The sequence below is a fragment of the Natator depressus genome, chromosome 5 (genome assembly GCF_965152275.1).
Source record: "Natator depressus isolate rNatDep1 chromosome 5, rNatDep2.hap1, whole genome shotgun sequence".
Taxonomy (NCBI): Eukaryota; Metazoa; Chordata; order Testudines; family Cheloniidae; genus Natator; species Natator depressus.
The window spans coordinates 55,769,815-55,790,291 of record NC_134238.1 but is presented as its reverse complement, the minus strand read 5'-3'; the positions used below and the strand labels follow the sequence as shown (position 1 = coordinate 55,790,291).

Below are 20,477 nucleotides of genomic sequence, written 5' to 3'. Positions count from 1 at the left end.
TGTTTTCTGTAACCCACTGACGCCAAATCAAGCTCTCTTTTCTTATATTAGTTGAGCAAGTAGGGTTTGTCTCAAAAAAACTTTTAAGTATGAACACACTTTAGCATGACTGTCAAATTTTGAGGCCCATTCAAAACATCAACGTGGTCTGTTGTTCCACCTCTTTAGCTGGCAGTCATTTGCTATTATTCTCAGAGAGATGTTTAGTAACATTGGACCAGATCATGCCATTGATTTCTAACCAGCACTCCCATTGACTTTAATGGGGAGTTCTGCTTAAAATCAATGGCATGATCTGGACCATTGTGAGACTCTTCATAAGGAGCAAATATAATACCCTATGAAAACTAGAATAAGCTGGAAGTACTGATGGTGTGGCATCAGTCTGTAGACTGAAACGAGAAAGACTGTTTGATAGCAAACAATATTTAGAAATAGAACCAAGTTAAAGGTGATGTTTTGGCTGCTGGGGTTTCTTCAGGCCATGGTCTAAAAACCAAAAATTTTTCTATTTCTTTGGCAGCCTGAGGAAGGCCTCAAAGACAAAATGTTGCCTTTAACCTTGTTCTGTATTCCAGCATGTATTTTAAAACTGGAAGAATGTTTTGGGGACAAAAGGGATTGGTTAACTAAAAGATCAGAAGAAAGCTGCCATTATTGGTAAATAAGACTGGTCCTGATTTCACTAAGCCCAGTTATGGACCCAAGCATTCCTCCCAAAACCTCTTTCTAAACAGTTCCCTAGTGATAATGTTTTTATACCTAAGATCTGATCCTATAACCCACATTTACACAAGCACCCCACTGAAGTTAAAAGGTCAAATTCTGATCTCACTTTCGCAGTGTGTAGATCTGGAATAAATCCATTAAGGTCAGTGCAGTTGCTTTAGATTTATACCAGTGTGAGATCCCAGAGGAACTACACACGAATGATACTTACATGAATAAAAGTTACAGGCTTGGACCCTAACATTTTACTGTTCAGATGAGGCTACTTTAAGTATATAAATTCTGAGATTAATAAGTATTTTATGCTTCTACTATTTTTATATTTTCCTACAAGTTATTGATGGTAATCAAATACTCTTTAATCCATATACAAATTAGGCCTCTTTGATATAATCTATACTTAAATGTTAAGGAAATATATAGAGTGAAAACAAGGCAAAGCATTAACTCCTTAAAACAGTTTAGGACACTCAGTATATTTCCTAGGAAGGAGATCATCATATAGACTCACTTCTGTAATGTACATGCTAACATGCGCTGCTAAAAATGGGTTTGCCTCTGACAGATATGGCCTTAGGCATGCAGAGATTGTGACATTCATGGGCATAATGTATGAAAGCCTAACACACAGAGCCTGCATCTTTCTGATTTTCTGAAAATAAAGTGATGGAATCACACTGAATTTCTAGTACATGTAACCTCAATAAAAATATATGTATTATTGTTCAGAGTTATAGGAATAATCAAATAATTAATAATAATTCTTAGACGGTATAAATTTTGTATAGTCACAGTTCTGCATAAACATTAACATATTAATCAATAATATAGATAATGCCTTTTCGACTTGAGACAATCCTTGCTTTTTGAGAGAATAATATGCAGTATATGGCAATGAACAAAATCATATCTCAGAGAACAATACATCGCAAAGGGTCTACATGGTTTTTAGTTCTGATTCATTCAGAAAATGTAGGGCAAAATTCAGTAGGCAGTGTATTATTATATAGGTGGCACACTGATTTGGGTTAAATCCTGTTCTCCAATGCCATACCTAACTCAACTAAGTAACTGCATTTAATTCAGGTAGTTCACTGGGCACTCAGAATAAAGGGAATCTCCCTCCTACCCCCTCTGTCCAGGCATGGAGTGGCAGTGGAGTTGTTCTTCAGCCCTAAAGGCTGCCGTAATCCCAGATATTTGACAAGTAGCAATAGCTGGTAGATCTTTGTAGTGGTGAATCCATTAGTCCTGCTCCTATTCCTCCCTCTGTCCACTCCCAAACCCGTGGGGTGTCACTATGTACAAGGAGTTCCTGCAGAGGTAGGTTCCACATTGTGGAGAAGGTGAGGACTCAGCACAAACAAATCCCATCCTGAGACAGCAGAACTGCTGCTTCCACAGAAGGAGAAAGATATGTGTCATGGAAAATATGGATTATGTTGGGTAAGGATTCCTCCCCTTTCTTATGGGCATGGATACTTACTGATAAAGAGGTAAAAGATCAAACATCCCAGTACTGGTCAGCTGAAACAGAGTTCCAGGAGCTCAAGATGTGGTAGATCAGCAATTGAACTACTTGAAAGACCCTAAAGATGCTACAAAGATGTAACAGGCATTGACAGAGGGCTAGTCCTGCTCCAGTTGAACTCAATAGGAATTCTGTCTTTAACTTCAGTGGGATAGGAATAGGTCCTGACTATGCAAAAAGGAGCCAAATACCTAAACTGGATAAAAAAAACTTTTACAGAAAGAAATCTGGCTCTTGAAAAGCTTGAAATCGGCTATTTTTTAAGCAGTGGGAAAGAGGGAAGAGTGTTATGATATGCAAAATGAGTCAGCAGAATAAATAGAGGTGAAATTTTTCACACTTCCTACTGCATCACACACACCCTGTAGCATTGTTCAAGAACCATAAAACTGCTGTAGCCAGTCAGGGAAGAATTCTCCCAACACAGGCATCATGTAGGACAGCAGAAGGCTTACCATAGATGTACCATAAACATAAATCACAAACATTTGTGGAGTGTCCAGACTAGTATGTACAAACATGTTAATTAACTCAAGTTAATTGTCAATTAATTAACTTGAATTTAAAAACTATAGTGTAGACATACCTTTGGGATAAATGACTAACAAAGAGGCAAGGTGGGTAAGGTACTATTTTTTTACTGGACCAACTTCTGTTCCTTATTTCAGATGTGAATAATTTTCAACAATAAAATTGAGGGGGACACCACATTTGAGTGGAATGTAGATACTCTGGGGACAAAAATGAGTGACAGTATTTGAAATGAGGAACATTTGGGGTATGCATACCTCTGAGGGATGTTGTGAATCTTAATTGATTTAAAACACTCTCTGATCCTCAGAAGAAAGATATGATAATACCTTGCATTTATTTTGTCAGTTTTATACTGCTGTGAATTACCTGTAAAACTTAACAATTTTTCCCTATATAAATCTTCAGTTATGGTTTCCATAAATAATGTTTTTATATTTTTTCATTTTAAACTAAAATATGGCCTTCTAAATGTAAATTTTTACTTACAAAAACAGGGTGTTTCCATCTACTTTGGACTGAACTATGTGTTGAATAATGGGGACTCAGTATATCTCTACAGCTGGGGAATTATTGCAAATGTTTTCCATTATATTCTCTTGAATTTTTAAATAATATGTTTGTATCCCTTTATGCACATACTTTAGGAAATTTTCTTACTGGTAGGGATGATCTTGGAAGCAGTGGGTTTTAAGCAAATATGGCAGAATGTTTGAAGTAAAGCAATTTTAGTTTGTAATCTCAAGCATTTGTACCAGAAGACTAATTCTAAGAGTTGTGTTCTTTCAGACAGGAAACAGGAACATATCACGTGACCTGTCCTAATGAAAGCAGCTCAGATTTCAAATACTCACAACTAGCTGTTCATAGAGCTCTCAGTTGTGCCAGCTAGGCACAGCCCTTAGTGAAGGAAAGTGTGGAACTTGCACCTCCCCTGTGGGAACTCTGAGATAAATTCTGCTTCAGACAGTTTCTTGTGATTTCTTTTCTTATTTGACTTTCACACATCTCTTTCTTTCCAGTTCCATTTCCCCTATCATACTCCCCTTATATTTTTCTTTTTTACTGAGACTCAGTGAAGCACATGCTTCCTTGTCCCCCTCTCCTTTGACCTTTCTCCTCTTCCCACTCAAGCCTGAGACAGTGGGCTCACCAGGATGATCCCTTCCTCAGCTTGTGAAGTATCTTTGAACCTAGATCGCCTACTCCACAAAGTTACATGGTGATCTGCTGAACCAACCACCAAATCCTAACATCAGTCTGTTAAAATCAGACCATTCTACACATGAGTAGAAATTGCTGGAATTATTATTTGAAGACGTTTCCAGTTGTGACAAGAATCACAAGACCAAAAATCACAGTCCGTTTTATGTTTGCTTAACCATCAGATAAGGAGTAAAAGGTGAGACAAATGTACAATCCTGCATAGTACAAAACATCTCAAGATCACTTTGACATGTTCATGTAAATTCTAAACTACAGAACATGGAGACTTTAAAGGTGGGCTAAATCTTCTACCTCATTTGCTTTGTTATCCAAACAATATACCTAATTGGGAGTAATTTCATAAAATACTTTTCTCCATTCAGTGATTCTGTTGTGTCCCAGTTTACTGGAAGCCACTTAAAGGAGAGATCCAGTAATGAGAAGTTATTTTACCTTTGTATTTGGCACTGGAATCTGTGAGTAAAAAGATAGCTAAATATGGCCTTTATTAATCTTGTCTGCTTTGCACAAATATTGACATCAAAGCTTTAAGAGGACCTTTCCTTATATGTTTCAAAGCCCTGGTCATGAATCTAGAGAGGATATCGCCAGCACATTTCAGTTTCCAATTTCTAATAGAAATGGTTGAACCTCTCACTTCCCCCCCAACTGCCCAAAATGATAGAAAAAGAGAATATTTTCTTCTCTCTTTCTCATCAAATTCTGGACAAAAATGTTATAGAAATTCAGAACATTTCAACCAACTCTCTCACATTCACTACCAGAATCATGGAAAAAATGGATTTACTTTCATTTGTTAACCCACAAATGCCAGTTACTTTTTATAGTCAGAATTTTGAGAGTCAAAAGACGTCTTTGCTCAGCACAAGATGAGAGGAAGGGGGGCAGAGGTAACCACTTTTCTGTCACTCTTATCCTGGGAGTATCTGGGGTTGGATCAACCTCCAGTGTAACTCAGGGCAGGCTGAGGGCCCCTAGGGAATCACTGAAACACAAAATGCTCCAGTCAGGCCCATTCCCACTCTCTATGCAATGGGGGGAGGAGAGGGGAAGAGGGGAGAACAAGAATAAGTGGTGTAGAGTTGGCTACACTGGCCTTATGCTACCCAGGTAATCCCCATGCAAGGGGAATCCCCAGCTAGATGTTTAAAATAGCTTGCCATTCTCATTGAGCTGCTCTGGCTGAGGCCCTACATTATGTATGCTATATGCATTCTGTTGGATATATCAAAGATATGGATTGAAAATTCCCCCACATATTTTGCACAAGTATAATTTTTAAATATATAGTAAAATGGGATTCCAGAGATTAATTTAAATATATTAGAATGTTAAAAATAATCACATCTTGCAGTAATTTTGCCCTGCAAGCCCTAGTTCTAGAACCATATTGAGATCATGGATGAAATTATTAATGATGTTAATTATGCTAACAATAACAAGAAAGCAAGTGTGTCAAAAATATTTGAGTTTGGGCTCCATTATACATTATCTTTCCTTGATTGTGTTTTGCATTCTTTCTTAGGTCGTTGCTCACAATAGTAACAAACTTAGGGACAAATATCAAAAGCAAGAAACTAAGGGGAAAAAAATGTAATGTTTGCCAAACTGAACACAACAACACTGCCAGGGAAAGCAATGCTGTTTTCAAGCTTCTGAGTGAGAAATGAAATTCAAAAGTTACAGAAAAGAATTTAACATCGTCTTATTAAAGATGGGTTATACCAGCTACAACTAAGATGTATGATGAGGAAATGTGCTACATAGTTAAGATAACTGCATCCCTACAGGAATGATCCCTGAAATTTTCTTTGTGGTAGTTTAAGAAATACAAGTGCAAGTATTATAACAATGAATCAAAGTGGAGTGAATGGCATGTACAGTACTATCGTGAAATTTTTCAACTACAGTAGCAATCAAGACCTTGTACTGGTTGTGTGACATTTTAAATCCTGGCTATTGATCATAACCCTTCCCTTCAGGGAAAACCAGGATGGCCCAAATGAGTATTGCTTAGCAGTCATTATATTATTCTAGAGAAGAGTGGCATCACGTGTTCAAAATAAAACCTGGAACTGAAGAACAGTGAGGAGAATATATGTTCGTCCACATGCTCCTTCCTTATGGTATGATAAGCTTTCCTTTTTAGAGAATGGCAGACAGAGTTGACAGAGTTCAACTTTCCTTCTGTAGGCCAGGGAGTTGTTATGAAAAGCTGCTCAGTGAACAATGTCATTTCTTATACTTTCTCAGATTAAGGTTCATAGGTCTAAATCTGTAAATCCAGAAGTGATAACAGTATTCCAGTTGCTGGTTTTCACATCAAGCCACACTTCCTTTCTGTGGCTTTACACTGTGCCACATGACTCATCATCTTCATTGACACTCCCACACAAGAGTGTCTTAAAATCTTTTAAAAATAATGTTTTGAGGAAAAAGAGTTCAGAACTAGAGCTTCATGAACTATTCACTACACAATTTATTCTGTAATTTTCCACAGTCAGACTGTTATTATTCCTCTCCCAACCACACTATTAATTATTCAACCAACCCTTTGTGCAAACAATCTTCATCCTGTGGATTGATCACACTGGACTAAGTATTCATGCAAGTTTTCAAGACTCCTGATTCAAGATTCTCATATGTGATTGGTCATCTAATTCACATGCTATTGTTTCTGCTCTCTGATTGGATGACCTTCAAGTTCACACACCTACAATGAAATTTCAAAACAGCTGTACAAGCAATTCTGGAACGAAATGTGCAGGAAAATATACATTTGTTTAAGTATTTGCATGAACATTCATGCAAGAATGAAACACCTTCCACTTTTTGCCAACATAATAAAGATGTAACTTGAAAGTTAATGGAAAGTAAGTAAACGGGGTCATACCAACAACAGTGAAGCAAACCCACAGTCATCATTGAAAAGGATATTTGTGGGTTTTTTGCTATCTATATTTTCCCAGCTATATTGAGAATTATATAAGGCAGAGATGGTAAAACCCTAGTTATTCATCTAGTCCATTTCCTTGCTACTGAAGGATTATTCCTTTCAGTATATTCGATAGTAATTTGTCTGGTGGTGGTGTAAAGTCTCAAAGAATGGGAGTCCACCACTTTCCTTGGAGACTTTTCCACACTGTAATAGAGCTCACCATTAGGAAGTGTTTCCTTTTGCACAGCCTAATTTTTTTTTCTTTTTGTCATTTCATGTTGTTACTCCTAATTATTATTAATGATAATCTAAGAGTTATATAACATCTTATTTCCAGGTCTATCCTGAGGCACTGTGTGCCTGATCCCGCAGCCCTTACTAATGTGAGTTGTTCCATTGATATTGAAAATCACTAACTCAAATACAATCGTGCAAAGTGCTGAGTTCCTCACAAATGAGAGTCCCTCCACATTTATTAAATTCAATGAAAATTCATCATCAAATTAAAACTTCTTGCCCTTTGCAGCCAAGCATCTGCATAACATTGTCCCACCTTATTTGGCCTAGCCTCTTGATCTGTCCCTATCTCTTCTTTTCTGCCACTGATGTTAACCTTGATGCTGTTTGCTTCTCTCACAATCTCTCTGCACCTTTTCCCCCTGCACGCCTCTGCATAAAAGAACCTCCCTAGACTGATTCACCAAACCTTACCTTTATTCAGATCTCTCCTTAAGGCCCACTTATTCTACAACACCCACCGAGTCAACCAAGACAATTTTTTTTCATCTTGGTAACTTTTTTATTTTGTAAATTGTAATATAAAATACAATCAGCCATGCTGTGGATGTGCTTTTTCTGAATAACCACAATCTTTTGCTATGCACATTGTTTCTCCTCCTGCATCCTACCCTGACACTTTTGTCATCCTGTCATTGCAGCATGTGTCAGAATGCAAACTCTTTAGGAAGGGACTGTGTTTGTTTCATGTAATTGTATGATACATACCACACTTTTGTATGCTCAATGAATATTAATTATTAGTATTATTAATAGCCTGATCCTGAAGTACCTAAACAGGAAAAAATCCTTAGACTTTACTGGGCATTTTGCCTCAGCAGAGAGTTAGGTTAGGGCCCAATAAAGTATATTCTGATATACTTTGTTCACCACTTCAGTGCAGCTACCTCTGAGCCGATAGGTAGCAACTGTTTTACAGTACACAGTAACAATACATAACTCAGGACTGGAGGTGAACAACTACCCAAACTGGAATTTGGTCACATCACTGATGTCTAGCACTGATTAAGCTGTTTGACTTGAACTGCAAAAGCACATTTAATCAGTTAATGTGGACAGTGAACTGCATCTGCAAATCATCAAAATACTCAAATGTTATGTATATCTTTAAAAACTCTGTAGAATCTTTTTGTATATATTTATTGCTCTCCACATGGGTAGCCACAAACTTTTCCTGGCATGTGTGACTGGTGTATTTTTAATTTGAGCTTGGTTTGTAGGGTTCTGGTCACGTGAGGCAAGCAAGATGATGGAGGTCTTAGTGGTGTCTCTGGTATCTCTGACGAAGTGAGGGATTAAGTGCCATTTTCCTTTGATTTCTCAGAAAAATGACATTTCAGATGGGCCTTCTGATTTTGCTATAAAAATCTGGAAGAAAATATTTTCTCCTAGTACTAGCCATAGTTCTTGTTGTTGTGTGACATTTATTAATTCCTTCTGTAATTCCTTTGGGAACTGTCTTATTTTTGTTTTTTATTTAACATGACGTAAGTAGCTTTCAGTTTTATAAGGGGACATTTATTTTTTGCACTGATATCTAAATTCCTTTGTACTATCTGCCACAGGTCTGTGTTGTATTATTCCTGGACAGAGACCTATGCACAGTTCACCTTCCTGTAATGTCTCCAATTAGTCTTAACATTTTCACCACTTAATATTTGGTGTGACAAAAGAATCTCCTGGTTTTTCAAGGAGGAAATCCATTTGTTTTACTGATATCTGTGTATTGGAGTTCTTTTGCACCATCTAACTTAGAGTCCTTAACACCATACACATGCTCGTAATCTCCCTAATTAGTGGGAAGTTGTCTTAGTATTGTTACCATTTAATGTTTTGCCTGACGTGTCTCCCAGTCCTAAAGGGGAATTTTCTCACATGCATGTGCATCGATTCATAGATTCCAAGGCCATAGATAACACAGGCCATAGAACTTCCCCAAAATAATTCCCAGAGCAGATCTTTCAGAAAAACATCTAACCCTGATTTTAAAATTGCCATCGATAGAGTACACCATGACCCTTGACAAAATTATCCCAATGGTTAAATTACCCTCACTGTTACAAATGTATACCTTATTTCCAGTATGAATTTGTCTAGCTTTAACTTCCAGCCATTGGATCGTGTTATACCTTTCTCTGCTGGACTGAACAGCCCACTATAAAATATAAGTACTAATAGACTGTGTGACTGCACACTTTGTGTGAATGTGAATATAAATTTTGTGTTCACATGACCTCAAATTGTTTATGACTTTACAGTTTGCAATTCATGTGCACATTGGATAGACGGGTAAATTAATGAAATACTATGATAACTAGATTTGGGAGTTTCACCCTACTCTTGTGAAATCCATTACCATGGGATTTCTAATGACCTTGCATTTGTACTCATCCAAAACATGATACTTCTGACAAAATAATGCACTATGTTGAAACAGATTTAATTCTCGCTCATAGGGAAGCATGCTACCTATTGTTTAACAAAAAAACTTCTGGTAGCACCTGAGTGTCTTCCATCCAAACACTGACCTGACCCATCCATACTTAGTTTATGAGATCTGTTAATATCCAATCTTGAGACAGTATGGTTGCGGATAATTATATTTTCTTGTACCACCCTAAACAATTCCTTTCCTTAGTGTTGACTCTTTTTTGGAGATGGTTATGTAATCAAGTACATTTATTGTAAACTTTCTTCATGCAGTTCCTTTTCTCTATTTTCCTTTCAGTTTGTCAACATGTTTTTGGTCCTAAATTGTCCAGACCTGTACACAATATTCTAGATATAGCATAATCAGAACTGCATAGATAAAAATATCACTTCCCAACTCATTTGATTTAATGACATTTTGTATACAGGCCAAGATAGAAGCAGCTCCCCCTCTGCCAAACTGTATTGAAAAACCTTATTTCCAATTTCTTGTTGATCGTCAACTGTCTTTTCAGAGATGCTAGGCACCCAAACCTTCTACTGAAGTAAAGGGGACCACCCAGAACTTTAGAAAACCAAACCATACATCTCTTGGAGTATGACTGCTTTCCCCATGTTTTATTTCCCTCCCACCAAATATCTGTGCTTCATTTTGTGTTTCCTATTTATAGGGCCGGGCCAATATTGTAAAAAAAATTGAGATCATCCATGCAACTAAAACTTGAAAATTTACTTTGATGATTGTATGTTCAGTTTTTTTCTTTCCATTAATATTTGTATGGGCAAAGCTGCAGAAAGAGATCAATGGATATTTGAATACAAATGTATTTACATAAGTATTTGCAGTGGAAGTGCTTGCACAGCCATTTTGAAAGAACTTTGTGGGTTTGGAAAAGTGGGAATGGGAAGGAGGGAGGTTTCGACAGAGGACCAGGAGGAAGAACAAAAACATATAAATATAAAATGAACAGCAGTCTGAGGAGGTGTGGGAATTGTTGAAGGCTGTGACAATAGTGTTCCTGCAGCACTTCTGGGATAGAGAGATATTTAATCATCCTATTGTTGCTTGGAGTACATCCTGGCATTGTGATGGAATGATTGCCTCATAACTGATATTCTTTGGTACCACTTATGAAGGAGGCATTTAAAAGGGATGTGATGTACTGTGTCCAAAACAGTCACTGCTCTAGTCACAAAGAGCTAGACAAGCTCCTTACAGTGGCATAGTGTGGTGGGAAAACAAACAGCACCAGAGTAGAAAGTAGGTGAGAAACCACATCAAGTGAATGTGGTGGAAGAAGATATACATGCTATGCTTAATGCCAGCATGTCATGTGTAACAGCACTCACTTGGCTATTGGTCTCATTGGAAAGCAGTGGAAACTTGGATGAACTTCAATGAAGTCCTGAGGCTACTGTCAGTGCAAGACCAGGTTCCAAAAGAGGTTCAGTGTCTGCAGCAGAAGCAGCAGGAAGTTGACATACAGGAAGGTACTGAAGAGGACTTTCCTCCGAGGATGGCAATAAGGGACATATAACTCTGTCCTGAACTTGCTGCTAAGGAGCTCCCCTTGCTCTGCAGGCTGGACCATATATGCGGACTGATTTAGCACTGTCATTGAAAAGGGATAATTTTATTTGTTTAGTACTGTTAGCTTTCCATTTTTATTCAGAAGGATTTTTTTAAATTAAATTATTTTGCAAGATATTGTTTAAGCAGTTATAGCTCTACTTTAATATTAGTAGTTGTAGTTTAATGCTTTCCAGGAACTATTGCACATCATTACACATTATTTGAAATGATCTTTTCATGTGACCCATCTGCTGCAAACAAGTTTTTTCCTCCTTTTTTCTTTTAAATATCAAAGGAAACTTTTTTTATTTAGTTAAAGACATCCAGAATATAAGGGGTGTCAGACAGAGTGAGCACTGGTGTTTGCAGTATTTCATTTTCCAGGAGCTTGTGGGTTTCTTCTAACAACATTTGAGAGAAGGGGACTTTTCCAGGAATTGTTTTCAAGAAGTTAAAGAAATAGGATTCCTAGAATCTTTTGTATTTCTCCAGTCATTTAACTAACTAATAAAAACATTATGTATGTGTGTGATAAACATTTTTAAAGTCTGCTAAATAACCTGTAAGTCAAATAAATCTTGTTTCTATTGAAGATATATGTCTATTTCTTTCCTTCAGCCAGGAGGAACCCTAGTTTTTTTTAAATCTAAGATCTACATACATAGCTAAGTATAATGCTCTTCTGTAAGGAAAAGATTTAACATTGCCCAGAATTCCTTAAGCTTATTTATCTCCTGCTTACTCTCAAGTTCCCTCCCCCATTCCACCTTCCTGAGAGATTTCAAACCCCAATTAGCCCATCATCCTGTTTATAAAGATTTGGTCATCCAATCAGGGAATAGAAACAATACCATGTGAATTAGTGACAAAAATAACTTTTTATTCTTTTAGTCTTGCAGACCCAACATAGTTAAGAGAGACTGAGCTGGAGTCTATTCCTTCTTGTATATCAAAAATAGAGTTAGGCTCTGAACCTGCAAACACTTACACCTGTATTTATCTTTATAGAAGTTAATAGTCTCATTGAAGTCTATGCATAAAGTTAAGCATATATGTGTTTGCAGCATCAAGGCCTTGTTTACTAAATTTCAATTCCAAGATCAAACAGTAACACCTGTGCAACCTTATTAAAGGCCTTGAGTTTCACAGGTGTAACTGAGGCCAGATTTTAACCTGTAATACCTTTATTACTGATGAACAGGTGTTATCCTATCCACTCTTAACTTTGAGATCTTAAGACTGAGTTTGTGAGAATGGTAGTTAGAAAAATGTTCCTTATAAACTGACTACATTTGATATTGAACAATTCGGAAATAATAAATAAGGAACCTGGGATGCTATGTGTATAGTTACTTCTCAAGGTAGAATTACATTTTAACTCTTTCCAAGTTTTTCCTCTAAAAAAAAAAAAAGGAGTACTTGTGGCACCTTAGAGACTAACCAATTTATTTGAGCATAAGCTTTCATGAGCTACAGCTCAATTCATCGGATTTTCTTTTTGCGAATACAGACTAACACGGCTGTTACTCTGAAACCTGTCATTATGCAAGTTTCTCTGTTACTATCAAGACCCATATCATTGCGGATAAAGATAGGGGTTTGGTAAGTCTGGAAATCACTAAGGGGTGGTCTGTTGTTTTTGAATATTATACACTCTGGAGCTTTTCCTATATTCATTGTTACCTTAGATACATTAACATGCCTCTGACCTGCGGTACCCTTAGAGTACATAAGCTCTGAAAATAGCCGCTGACCCATCAGGTTATGTAGATAGACCTATTGAGATCCTGCACCATGGATTTTGTGAAATAGAGAGACAACCTTTAAAAAGAGCTTCTAATGCTCTACTCTTAGGCAAACGAAGACTTTGGGGGGGCTACTGGCTTGAGTAAATATATGCATGTGCCTAAGTGTTATCAGAATCACCTAATTAGCTGAAGGCTTAATTTTGAACTTAGAACCAGCTGAAAGCATAAAATTAGAAGCTGGACCAAGGCTCTTTTAAACTTTTGGTCTATAACAGAGTAAAAACAACCCTTGGAGAAAAGTATATGGTGGGTTTGATAAAACTGCTTTTGAAAAAGCTTCTATTCTAAAATATGGATTATAGTATGCACAAAGTACCATGTTACATTGCTGATTATTTTCTTACAAAATAAATATTCCAACTTAATCATTTTTATAAATAATGTTCTTGGGTGCTTCAGAATGATGTACCATGTGTGTGAATTGCAAAATGAGATTTTGGTCATTACATAATTACACAGGAATTTGTTTTGTTTCCTTCTGCTCCTCCGTCTGTCTGTCTCTGTATTTGTTATCTCTTCTCTCATAGTTGGATTGTAATCTCTTTGGGGCAGGAACCATCTTTTTTTCTGTGTTTGTGCCGCACAGAGCACAATGAGTCCAGTTCCACAATTTCTTAGGCACCTGAGTCCACTGACTCCAGGCAACAGGTTCCCATTTGTGGATCACTAATCAGAAAGAGGCACATTCCAGCAGCCTGGACATATGTGCCTATCTCTGAGAAAGGGGTAGGGTGTAGCGCACACCCCATTATTTGGCCTCTCCTTCCAGCTAATTTAGGTGGCTCCCCATATAGCATCCTGGCTTTTGTGGATCATGTCTAAGGAACCTATGTCTCCCCATTTATAGGTTAGGGAGCACCTCAGACTTTGTAGATCACAGTGTTGCTCCTGTGATTTTTCTAGGCACCCTGATGCTCAACTTGCCAATACCTAAGTACCTTTGTAGATCCTACCCTGGGTCCATGATTGGGGTCCAAAGGCGTATCACCAGGGGTGAAAGTAAGGCAGTACGGGCCAGTATGGTGTACCGGTAAAAAGTGGCTGCCAGTACCAGCCTGTACAGCTTTAACATTGCTGCCCTTTTTGCTCCTCCCTCCCTCTACACCCTCCCCCCGCAGTTGGTGGCTCTGCCGGATCCCTAGCGGCAGGGTGGTAAAAGAGGCAGCGACGTTAAAGCGCTGTCACAGCAAAGGAATAGCACTTTAATGTTGTTGCCCCTCCTGGCTGCTGATGGCAGGGGTGGGCAAAAGGAGCAGCTGCCCTGGGGCCGGTAATTTAAAAGGGCGCAGAGCTCCAGCCGCTGCTGCAGCAGCTGGCTCCCCGGGTCCTTTAAATCGCTGCTGGAGCCCCAGGCACCATGGGCCAGGAAGTGCAGATGGGCTGGCTGGGGGACGCTCACTCCCAGCCCTGCCCCTTCCGCTTGAGGCCCCACCCTTCCGGGGGTGGGGATGAAGCCGGCCCCCGTACCAGTAAGAGATCAATTTTACTTTCACCCCTGCGTGTCACAAAACAAATAGTAATAATAATGAGAAGATAGCACAGAAAAGTAACTGAAAGAAATCTCCATTATGCTTCCGTTGGATGAGTAATCAAATTATATCAAAATAGTACTTGGAAAAAGTAATCCTCTATTGCAAACAATTACTTAAAAAAAAAATCTGATTACATTAACATCCTTAGTCAGCGTGTTACTTCATTTAACTTACTAGAACCCTCCCAACATTTTGTGTTCTGTAAGGTGTTTGGGTGGAGTTCAGACCAATTCTTATTTTTTTCTGAATTGTCGGATCATCTACGTAGATGTTTTATTCCTATCATTAAAATGTGCAGGAGAAAGAAAACATCAGCAATTTCTCTGTAACTGATAGTATTTCAAGAGGAAGAGTCAAATGGCTGTTTCAGTGTAATTAAATGTATAATCAGAAAAAATATCTAATTATATTTTTTTTAAATTACACTAGTACAAAATGAAATAAAAAGAAATCCTTAGTTTAATTATGGGTCAACTAAAAAGCCCTAGCTGAAATTACTTTTGTTTTAATGAATTGTAAAGGTGCCAATCCTGTAAACTCTTGGGTAGCCCTGCTGCAACCAATAGCATGAGGGCAGACTATGTACCCACATGGAGTCCTAATGAAATTAGCGGAGCTCTGTGTGAATTCAATACAGGAGTATGCCCACATGTTGTCACTTGCTGGATTAGGACCTTGCACACATGCTTAACTTTACACACTTGAGTCATCCCATTGAGCTCAAATGGGAGAGATGGTCTTATAAAATAGCCATGGCTGAAGTACAAATTATTATTATGGGCGTTATGCAAACGCAGAAAAGATACAATCCCGGCCTTGGGGGGCTTACAATCTAAAATACACAACAGGCAAATTAGTGTATGAAGAATTGATACCACTTTTTTAGTTACATGTGTTGTTGGTTTTTCTTCATCTCCAATTTACTTGCCAAAACCCACAAAGAAAAATATTTTAAAAATAGCTAGGATAGCACTACAACTTCTAAGAAATATTTTGGATCTCTTGTTACTGTATTACATACTTTGTGAATCAAACTCATCGTACATAAATTTCGTAGAAAGGCAATATTTTGAGTGTGCAACATATCCCAGAGCAAAATGGTGAATCTTTTTGCATAAAACCTTGGTTAAAATATTTTGCCTTTTTCACACAGTGTATGATAGTAGTTAGGAAATGTTAACACTAATAATATACAGGTTTCAGAGTAACAGCTGTGTTAGTCTGTATTCGCAAAAAGAAAAGGAGTACTTGTGGTACCTTAGAGACTAACCAATTTATTTGAGCATAAGCTTTCGTGAGCTACAGCTCACTTCATCGGATGCATGTGAGCTGTAGCTCACGAAAGCTTATGCTCAAATAAACTGGTTAGTCTCTAAGGTGCCACAAGTACTCCTTTTCTTTACTAATAATATAATAAATACAATTTATCTATTCTATATGTGACTATATAGAACATTATAATCAAATGTTCTTATGTCAAAACAGTATTCAAATGCAATATTGTGTTATGACTTTATTCAGTGATATATAATAAAACATTGTTAAATGAACATTTTTCTTAAATATGTCCTAGGCCAAGGTATGTGTATTTTCTGACATTACTCAGACTACTCAAACCCAGACAAGAAAGTGTTTGATGAAAAAACTTAAGTTTTCCTGCATATATATGATTTTTGTAGTGCTACTTCCTACTCTCAGCTGTGGACCATAGTTAATTGTCATAATTTGCTTTTACTTTGTGTGATAATTCAGTGCGTGTGAAAGGGCCTAGTCTATTTGACCAAAGTAATAGGAGGAGCAGCTCTCAAAGATGGGAGGGATCACACAGAGTTGGTCTTCTGTGGCCATAAGGAAGGAAGGCAGGATTTCCCCTTCATCAATACAATACTGTGCACTATCTTGTGCTACAAAATATTGCTGTAGGAAATTTTTTTTAAATGCTTGACTTTCCTATATACAAATGTTGTTCATTTACAAATCCATCTCTAATCTTTTCAGATGTATTGAGATAAATAATCTTTAACTTTGATATAACACACTTTTGTTTGTAGGTCTGTGACAGGTTTCAGTCAGTCCTCCGAGCCCCTAGGGGACGATGGAGAGCTACGGTCCCACTGGCAGGCCTTAGTCACACCTTTTGGGCGCTGGGGATTAGCGGGCAGGGGAGCGCCGGCACAAGTCTGCAGCGCGCCCCTCGGGCAAGGGAGCGCCGGCACGAGTCTGCAGCGCGCCCCTCGGGCAAGGGAGCGCCAGGGTAGGGAAATGCAGGCCTACCCACCTCCACTGCGTTCTAGCCTAGGGCCCTGACAGTGGCGGGAGGCAAAGGTCCCGGCCCTGGGTCAGCGGGGGGCCATCCGCGCTCGCTGACCAAACACACCCACCCCACAGTGCAGTTCTGCCCCGGGCTACTTCCTACCCGGTCTCTCAAGCGGGTCTCTCCGGTCCCTCCAGCTCGTCCGGGTATTCCGCTGCTGGCTGCTCCAGCTCCCCCTCTGTGTCAGGCTCACACTGGCCCGGGCTACAGCCAGGCCCCTCCAGGTCCTCCGGGTACTCAGCGGCTGGCAGTCCTGGTCGCCACAGGCCTTCCTCCTGGTCAGGTTCCTCCTGGCCCAGGGCCTCCCCTGGGTCGGCAGCAGGATCACAAGGAAGCAGCCTGTGTGTGTGTGTCTATCTCCCTCCCTGGTGCTCTCCTCACTAGACAAAGGGCCGTGCCTTTTGTACTTCCTGTCCCACCCCCCCATCCGGGGATTGGCGGAAGCTTGATCTGGCCCCGCCCACTCAGGCTGAGAGGGTGGCTCTTTACCCTCTGGTTCGGAGGGAAGCCACCCTGGCTCCCTACAAGGTCTCAAAGTGCTTTACAAAGGAAGGTATCCTTACCCCTATTTTACCGGTGGGAAGCTGAGACGTGATTTATTTCCCCCAAAGTCACAGCAAAATAATACCACCTTGCTCTTATATAACATCTTTCATTGGTAGCTCTCAAAGTGCTTCAGAATCTTTACATGTATTTCTCCTCAGAACTGTCCTGTGAGGTAGGGAAGTGCTATTATCCCCATTTTTACTGATGGGAAACTGAGGCATGCAGAGCCTAAGTGACTTGCCCAAGATCATACAGGAAGTCTGTGGCAGAGTAGAGAATTGAACCTTTGTCTCCCAACTTCTAGGCCAGTGCCCAAACCAAGGAAGAGAGCCCAGGTCTAATGGCATAGTTCTGGACTTCACTGCCTCCCATTTAAGAGGCCTGTTTTGTACAGAATATGTTACATTTTGGGTTGAGACAGCAAAAATTAAGTGATTTTACAGATTTATTCCTGCAGTCTTTCTTTCTTTCTTTCTTTCTTTTTCTTGTTACTCTGAAGTGTGCTACCTATTTAAGCCCAAACACTCCCCTATTGACACAGTAGGACCATGTGGTTCCACTGCATGTGTAGTGAAAGGACACAAAGGGCCAGATTTTTTGAAGAGTCGAGGTGGGTAAGGTGAGATCTTCTATTAGACCAATTTCAGAGACAAGCTTTGGAGTTTACACAGAGCTCTTCTTTAGGTTTGGGAAAAGTAATCAGAGTATCACATTAAATACAAGGTGGGACAGATTGTTAAGCATAATGGGTTAACACAAGTTGCTGGTGGCCAGTTAGAGTGCAGTAGGCAATTAACACCTTTTCAGTCATAGAACAAAGGACGGTTACAATTTGTTGTAATGAGCCATAAAACCTCTGTGTCTCTGTTGAGCTCATGAATTTTGGTGTCTAGCAGAGTTATCAATTGAAATTCCCAGGATTGCTTTTGAAGGTGTCTTCCTTTTAAGACAAGGAATGAGAGGTCAGATATGGATGATCAGTTTTTAAATGTGCTTGCCCATGGGTGAAAGGGTGTTTTTGTCTTTTATAATTATTCTGTGCAAGTTTGTAGAGAGCATAGTGATTGTCAGTTTTATCCACATAGTTGTTGATGGATTATTTGATGCATTGGATGAGGTACACTATGTATTGTGATAGGTATGTGTAGGACCCGTGGATCTTGAAAGTGCGTTAAGGGGGGGTGTGGTAGTAGTGGAGATATGTCTGCAGGTTTTGCTTTTGTTGTTATGGTAGGATCTACTGCTGCTTTGAGTTTGTGTGTTCTGGTCTGTGGAGAGATTGCTTCTGATGATCAGCTTGGTGAGGCTGGGGGGTCCATTGAAGACCAGAGGAGAGGGTTCAGGAAAGATTTCTTTCATGATGTGGTCTCCATTGAGTATGGGCTGTAACTGTTTAATGATAACCCCATATGGATTCCAGTGTGGGATGGTAGGTGACAATAAGATGTATAGGGCCAGAGGGGTGTGTTTCTTTTTTTTTTTTTTTTTTTCATATTGAAGCAGATTCTCTTGGGACATCTGGGAGGCTTGTTCCATTATGTGATCTACTTCTCTGGTGGAGTGTCCTTGGTTGGTGGAGGTGATTTTAAGTGTCTTATGGCATATATCCCAGACTTTCTCCTTGGAGCATATTCTGTGCAATCTGAGTGTGTGGCTGTAGATAACAGATTTCTTGGTGTATCTGAAGTGGTTACTGGATCTGTGGAGGTAAGTGTGGTGATCTGTTGGTTTCTTGTGTATAGCTGTCTGTAGGGTTCCATTGCTGAAGTTAATCATGGTGTCCAGGAAGCTGATGCAGGAGTATTCTAAAGAGAGTTTGATGGATGGATGGCGGTGGTTAAAGTTGTGGTGGAAGCCTCTGAGGGAGTTTAGGTTTTGTGGCCAGAGGATGATGATATCATTAATGTATCTCAGGTATATCATTGGCATATCAGATTTTTGAAGGTATGTAAGCACCTCAAGTTGCTTAGATACCAACTATTCTGGGACTTCATTTGATGATATGGTAACAGACACCATACAGAAATCTAAGACAAACAGATTTTGCTTGCCCCTCCAGAATTCCCCAGCACCCAGCAAAGTTATTTAGATGGGGGGCTGTAGGAAAGACTTGGAGCTTAATGCCATCTTTCATGCCATTGTTCCACATACGGAACTCCCATGGCTGTCAATGGGAGTTTTGAGATGGATTGATGACAGGAAAAACCTGTTATATTAACAGGTTCATTCTTTTATTTACTAATTATTCACTTCACTGCATTTCATATTCTCATTTGATTTTTGTGCACAGTAAATGTATTTTAAAGTAGTCTATTGTGTTAACCTTTATTAATATAATATCTAGCACTTACCTCAGTGTAACTATAACCTTTTTTATTACCTTAATATGCTCCACAAGAGGGAATGTGGCAGGGAGTATATCATCCTTGTTTTCCCCATTTTACAGAGGTAATGAGCCCAAGAGAGGTAGAATGATTTGCCTGAAGTCTTGGAACAAGTCAGTGTCACAGCTGGGATTAAGATCCAGGGTTTCCTGGTGCCCATTCCCACACTCGGACCATTTGATAATGCTACTTCATGTGCTCTCTTGCTACTATATATATATACATTTGTTACAACAACTATGTTAAAGAGAAAATTACCTGAAACATAAAATAATATGTCATTATTTTTGTGCCCTGCTATCTATAAACTGAAAGATATATTTTCTCTCAGTAGATAAGCACACACATATGCATTAGTGTATTGCACATAAAGTGAAAGAGAGAGGATTCTGTCCTTTAATGTTATTTTTTACTCAGAAATATGAACGTGCTTTGCAACAAGCAACTTTTTCTAATACAGTTTAATAATTCTGTGTTTCAGAATAGAAGATGGCTTGTGACTGATGTAGAGAAGAATGACTGAACTGACTGTTTGGAATTATTCTGGAATTAGACTAGAATGAGGTCTCCTTTCTGCCCAGCTAAGGTAATATTACTGAACGGCAAGAAATCCAAAGTGATATGTGTCCAGCTGACT

The 20,477-nt window shown here is 39.0% G+C and overlaps 1 long non-coding RNA gene across 10 annotated transcripts in view; it reads left to right on the top strand.

Moving 5' to 3' along the window:
* The window catches only part of LOC141987468 (uncharacterized), a 191,858-nt gene that overhangs the window by 46,995 nt on the left and 124,386 nt on the right, over positions 1-20,477 (top strand). For all 10 annotated transcript variants that reach the window (XR_012639538.1, XR_012639543.1, XR_012639534.1 and 7 more), the window contains exon 3: positions 20,322-20,426. This is a non-coding gene — a long non-coding RNA (uncharacterized LOC141987468). The remainder of the gene's footprint in view (positions 1-20,321; positions 20,427-20,477) is intronic.